General features: G+C 36.2%; 1 long non-coding RNA gene across 1 annotated transcript; it reads right to left on the bottom strand.

Moving 5' to 3' along the window:
- Window positions 1–793: 793 nt before the first annotated feature.
- LOC104101711 (uncharacterized) lies at window positions 794–5,766 on the bottom strand. Its single transcript, XR_001970316.3, has 2 exons — window positions 5,401–5,766; window positions 794–3,594 (listed from the first exon to the last, which is right to left on the bottom strand). It is a non-coding gene; the product is annotated as an uncharacterized lncRNA (long non-coding RNA).
- Window positions 5,767–7,086: the final 1,320 nt, after the last annotated feature.

The raw sequence follows: 7,086 nt of genomic DNA, 5'->3' as shown, positions 1-7,086 counted from the left end.
GAAAACAATTTGGCTCCACATGAGATTGAGTCAGTCTTATTGAAGAAATTTGGGGAGACCCTCACGAAGAGGGCTCTGACATGGTATTCACTCTTTCCCGAGCATTCCATAGATTCCTTCGAGATGCTCGCAGATTCTTTCATTAAGGTCCATGCTGGGGCCAGAAAGGTACAGACACGAAAGGCTAACATATTTAGGATTGCACAAAGAGAATCTGAATTATTGCGAGAGTTCGTGACCCGATTCTAGAAAGAAAGGATGTTGCTTCCGATCGTACCAGACGAATGGCCCGTGGAGGCATTTACTAAAGGGTTGAATCCGATAAGTTCTGATGCTTCCCGAAAATTGAAAGAAAGTTTGCTTGAGTTCCAGGCAACAACATGGGCGGATGTTCACAACTAGTACGAGTCAAAGATAAGAATTGAAGATGACCAGCTCAGCTTTCCAGCATCAACCAAAGGCCGAGATCGGGAGAAGAATAAAAAGAAATTAAAAGATGATTTTGACACAGATCAACGGTCTTCAACGGGCCGAAGGACGCGACAGAGGTTTTCGGTCGGCGGATAGCTTCGCTACCGATAGGAGAACTGACCGCGACCGGAATAATAGGTCATTACAAGACAAGGAGAGATCGGGTTCTCGAGATTCTTCCTACCCCAAGATTTCTGAATACAAATTTAGCGTCGGCGTAGTGGAGTTGGTGTCGGCTATGAGGAACATTAAAGAAGCATGTGTCACAACCCCAATTTCTCTTCGTAGGATATTGTGATAGCGCATATTCTTTAAGACTAGGTAAGCCTAACAACATGCGGAATATAACTGAAATAACAGTTAAACTCTCAAATATTCAACATCTCTATAGAATAAACTTTGCTGCTCAACATCTACAATTTTCCCCCAAAACCTGGTGATATCGAGTCACAAGCTCTACAAACTGCTGAAAGTAGGAGGATGGTACTTCTTGTACCTCTAGAACCTGAGTCGCTCCCCCTCAGAAGTTGCTGCCCTAACCTCGGCTGAACTGGGACAACCGGCTGCATTGGTATGACCTCCGGGACCTGGTCAACCTGGACCTGTTGCTCTGGGGTACGGGCGGCGGGAGTCTGTGCTCCTCCCCAGCCTGAGATGTGGAAGGAGCAAGTGAAATCAACCATGCTTGAGCTAAAGTGCCAAACATACTCAAAAACTGGGCGAGAGTCTCTTGAAGTGCAGGTGCATACTCTCCAACTAGATCTACTGGTGGCTCCTCTGTAGCATCTCGTGCAGGTGCTCTAGCTGCACCACGTGACCGTCCTCAGCCTCTGCCCCAGCCCTGACCTCTCGCTGCTCTGGCAGGGGCGTGGGTGTCAGATCATCAGATCCAGCTATGCGTGTCTTCACCATCTGTGAGAGAATAAAAAGATAATTTAGAATTCTGAAGTAAACAAATTCGCACGATAGGGATTCAAAGAAGTGAAACTTCTCCTAACTGTTCCATAGCCTCCCGAAGATAAGTACAGAAGTCTCTGTACCGATCCGCGAGACTCTACTAAACTTGCTTGTGACTCATAACACCTATGAACCTAGAGCTCTAATACCAACTTGTCACGACCCTAATTTCTCTCCGTAGGATGTCGTGTTGGCACCTAATCTCTAAGACTAGGTAAGCCTGACAATATGCGAAATATAAGAAATAGCAATTAAACTCTCAAATACTCAACATCTATATAGAATACTAGTAGGGTGTTGCCCGTGCTGTGCACGGACCCAAGTGCCCAACATGAGCAAGAAGGGGAAAAAAACTATTCTGGTAGATGATGGAAAAGCAATGAAGTTAAAATCCATCTAATAAACTTTCTGAAGCAGAGCTGTTTCAACTAATTGGCAGTTTGTCAATCATACTCTCATAGTTGTAATTGATAATTTAGTGTAAAGAATGAAAAGCGATAAGCAGTATGTGCAAGTCGTAAATTGTTGAGGTCTTTGCTTTACGACCTAGCAACTTAACTTACCCATTCCCATTTACACATTTTGACCAGTTTTTGAAGTTAATTTGGTAACGGCATGTCTCACAATAGTAGAACTTTCCTAGAATAGTGAACATCCAAACCTCTTTCTAAGCTCCATAAGTTCAAAACCAGAAAGAAGGCATAATTTTAGTCCTAGCTACTATTATAAAATGCAAAGGTACAAGACTCAAGTCCTTAAATTAAATGACTGAAATGATCACGAACAAACAGCTTCCAGTTCTGATTATTCATGTTCCAATCTTGTGCTCCACAAAGTATACATATTTTTGTGTGTAGAATAATTGTTCAGCAGCTCAGTATTGTTCTGATAACTCAATGTTGTAGCATTGCGATCTGAGTATTTAAGATTTTGCAGAATGTAAAAAGGTTAATGAAAATAAGTGACTAAAATCACTCTAAGCTTAGATAAAATAAATTTCTCTCCGCAACGATGTGCAAGTTAGTATTATATTGTTCAGTACACATTCTTGATGTCGACCCTAACATATAAACAATTATCATATAAGTGTGGATGTTTAAAGTAATCTAAAACTTTCGACACCATACTTCTTCACTTACCAGCTCCAAATATGCAAAAGTAGTCAACAATTTGCCGAATCATGAAGTTGGGATACATTTGCTAAGTCATGCAAAGAGAAGGCATGAAACTTAATGCAAGCGCACTGATCTATCCATATATAGATATAAACCAGTGAGATGAGTATATAAAGTAAATATGCACAAATGTCTCATTATCAAACATTAGAAAGATTTATACTCTATTCATTGAAGGACCAACAAAGCAATCGTAAAGCTGCAATATGCAAGACCCTCAAGAAAAGGGTATATGCATAGGGGCAATGCCAAAACCTGCTACAGAAAGAAAATAGAATCATCATAAGCTACAAAAGAATTACTCTTCCATAAGTTCTTTGTTCTATTCTGAAAGATCACTGAAATGAAGCCACAAATTGCAGAGCGCATGTAATTACTTCAAGAAGTATACTTGGAGAAAAAAATCATTTTAAGGGGATAAGATTCTAAAGTCTGCATATGAAACACACAAAAAGACCCATAACTACTATGAATGAATACCAAAATTTATCTTCTAGTTGAACTGTTATTCTAATATTATAGGTGTAAGGTTCATTAAAGGGCACATTTTTGTCTTAATAAAGGACGCTAGAGAAAAATATTCAAAATAAATATAACGGAGAAAAAGATCGTCTAGTAACTTTTACTTGTCCTTTTATTATGAGACTATCAATAAATTGTATGATAGACTAATAAATCTTCAATAAGAAATGGACTTATCTAATGATATGGATGATTTTGAAACTCAAAAACTGCACCATGAAATGCACTTATCTCTGAATTATTAACCTTCAGCTTTTGAAAGTCGGTGACTTACCTACCATGCTTTTACCAATCAGTTGGGATGAAGTCCAATCGCCTTGCACGGATAAAAGTTACTGAGAGAGCTCTTGGTGATGGCTTTTAGATATTGATGTAAAACGCCATAGATTCGAATATAGAAATACCATGTTCAAGTAAATACACGTTCCAATCACCCATAGTGAACTTAAGATACAGTCCACATGAAAATCTACCATAACAACATGGGAAAAAGATGAAACGATCTAAAAAAGAAATCCAAATGTATCACAACATATGTATCTAATTGTCCAAAATATTGAAAAAATAAGATGTCACCAATGTCCTTTAAGTGAACAAAGAGATAATTCTCATTAGTTCTGCAACTTTTGAACTTTTTACTTTTTTTCCTTAGAATAGATTTCAAAAGCACCAAATAAATACGCAAAACAGAAGAGTTGAACCTCATGTTCAAGTCATTCATTCAGATGCAAAACCATACTTGGGGACTGATTTCAAGTTCGACTTCTTGAATGACAGTATATTATTACATCTTAAATGGAGTTATTAATCATCAGGACTGGCAACACTTAAGAAGAGTACATATATACAATAATGTCAGTGTAGTTCCGAAAGAAAACAAAGTAAATACTGCTGTTTACTAATGAAGAATGATATCACGACACTTAAAATCTAATGTGTCAATGCATTAAAAATGAGTTAGAGTTGTGAGCATGAATATCTTCCTACCAATGTTCTTCTGAAATATACAATCATTTATGGGTTATATTTCGAGCCTCAAATAAATCTTCATATAACAATCATTAGTGGAGCATAAGGTGACAAAAGCACACTGATACAACTTCTAGCAGATAACCAAAGAACAAAAAACAATATTATGCTTGTTATAATGTTTAAATGTGTTCAACAATCTGATAAATCTCATGTAACTTTGGAATGAAAAGTGAAGAAGTAGAGCTCAATTTTCAACAGGGAATAAACTTTCAGATTGTTGCTCAATTTATGTTAAGGTTACTTTTTATTTTTTACCCTCTTTCTCCATTCTTTTTATAATCATTTGGGGTACCACAGCTTTTAACTAAAAATTAAAACTGCAGTTTATTTACAATTCTCATTACATTTTAGCTGAAGTAAAAGACTGAGCAGAGACATCATATAGAGTTTATCAATCATGTAAAGTGATATAAAAGTTTTGATATATTTTTTACTTTTTCATTTAACCTTTTGTAATTAGGTAGCTTGTTTAAGTTTAGTGTCTGCAATTTGCTTTCCCTCAATACCATGTAAAAAGTTGTCATTTTGAGATGGCATAGTACTGCTAATGTTCTTTTGATGTATATGCAGTAGCAAGTGACACTTTAAATTTGCTGAAAGATGGAGCAAAGCCAGATAAATATGTGGAAGAAGTACAAAGTAAATGAAAAGGATTTCTTTGAAATTGTTTTCGATGGGTTGTCTCCTATCCAAACACATCATAACATTTTTCCCTGAAGAATATAAACATAATTTTCAAATTCAATTTTTGAAGATGTCCTTTAAAGGCAATTAAGATAGTTAGAAGCATGTTTACTTCTTTATAAATCTGCATTTACATCATTATTTGAAAGAGGAAAAGACTGCAAATAGCCCTTTCACATGCAGTGCAAGGTCAGTTCATTTAGGCACATTATCAAATACCTTTGTTACATCAGCGTATAAATCCGATAAAGTTACCCAATGCATGTGAAAATCTCTAATAAGACCTCTATCCGAAAGAACATAGAAACTACCAAATTAACACCCAATTTCAGTCCATAAAAGAGTCGAATGAAGCATGTTTATGAGGTTGTCATTTTGGAACCAATTCCGTATAAATGAAATATCAATGTGTCTGAAGCTCGCACATACAATCCACTTTTTATATATAAGCATTGGAATGCCACTTAACGAAAATCATGACAATCGATATGAAAAATTAAAATAACCCCAAAAAGAGGTCTTAATAGTTTGTTCATGAAGAAAAAAGTTCATTCATTACCTCTCAATATGAGCCGCCCAGAGATTACTTAAAAGCAGCTTCTTTGCAATCCCTATGTGCGTTTCAGTTGCTTGGTCACATTGAAATTTTTTACATCCCCAATTTCAAATCTTATGTTAAAATTTCATTAAAGTAAAAGAAATTACTCACATGCAACACTTCAAAAATATGTGATATCAGACGAACCAAGAATACATTTAGAAAAGAATAGTGAAACATAGCTCAGAGTTTACCAAGAATCAAACAGCAAAATGAAGAAAGAGGGAAAAGTCAGAAGAAAAAGAGAGCATTTTCGGAGGAGGAGGAAAGCAGCGAAATGGCTGATATTGAAGTGGAAAAATGGGACCAATGAAGTGGAAGACCAAAATACAAAGACCAACACGTGTCATGAAATGAGGAGAATAAAATGGTTGATTTTAAAGAGTAAAATAAAACAATGCCCATGACAAACATCTATAATTACCATTTCGCCGGTGTTCGTCCCGGTGTTCGTACACTTCAACTCCTATTTCTATATATTAGTAAAACTTCGCTACTCTAACATATACAATTTTCCCCCAAAACCTGATGATATCGATTCACAAGCTCTACAACGGTATCATAGTTATTCCTATATATCTAAGTCTAATAAAAGAAGAAAAATATAGAAATAGATATAAGGTTACTCCGAGACCTGCGAATGCTGGCAGGTGTATCTTGAAGTCTCCGAGAACTAGCTCAACTCACTGATGCCTCGACTGGTAGGAGGTACCTAGATCTACACAAAAAAATGTGCAGAAGTATAGAATAAGTACACCATAACGGTATCCAGTAAGTGTCAAGTCTAACCTCGGTAGAGTAGTGACGAGATCAGGTCAAGGCCCTACTGGAATAAATAAATAAATAAATAAATAAATAAATAAGAGGCAAAACGAGTAATTTAACAGTGCAATAATAATAACAATAAAAATGAAACAAGGAAGGTACCAAAATTTACCACACAGAACTCAAGCAATTAATGCACCACGGAAGAACACAGGGAGTGTTATGCCAAGGAAACAAAGCAACTAGGCACAAATGAAGTAAAAGAGTAATACCAACAAAAAGTCACTACCGAGGTACCGCCTCGTAGTCTCAAATCACAATAATAAATCACAATTTTTCCTTATATCACTGCGGGAGCCTTTGCATTTAGTTTTGAAAATTATTTTCCGAAATAGCATCCCGCGTTTTAGCCCACCTTATCTCACTGCATGCGTTTCAACACCAAAACCTTATATCACCGCATGCATATCAATATCACAATGTATCACAAATCGCACCTCAAATGCCCAATATCACAACTTACCAAAAAAACCAACAACAACAGTATTTTTACAATAAGTAGCCCACGACTCAACAACAATGTGCACAAATAGTATCAACAATAACAACCAGAAGTGCATAACTCAACAAGAATAGTATTTCACAACTTAACACGTTTCCTCAATGTGAATCACGGCCTTTATAGCTCAATGTCACTTTCAACAACAAGATATTCCAAGAATAACAACTTCAAATAAGGAATTTAATGGTTAAATAAGGAAAATGGAATAAAGGAACAAGAACTTCAACTAAACATGTAGAACAATTAACAAGAAAGAGATAAGACAAGTAAAGCATGTGAAAATAGACTAATGATGATGAATATAACATGTTAAGATAACT

This window comes from Nicotiana tomentosiformis, chromosome 6, assembly GCF_000390325.3.
Source record: "Nicotiana tomentosiformis chromosome 6, ASM39032v3, whole genome shotgun sequence".
In the NCBI taxonomy this organism is placed as follows: domain Eukaryota; kingdom Viridiplantae; phylum Streptophyta; class Magnoliopsida; order Solanales; family Solanaceae; genus Nicotiana; species Nicotiana tomentosiformis.
The sequence above is the reverse complement of the archived record's forward strand: the minus strand, read 5'-3'. Positions and strand labels throughout refer to the sequence as shown.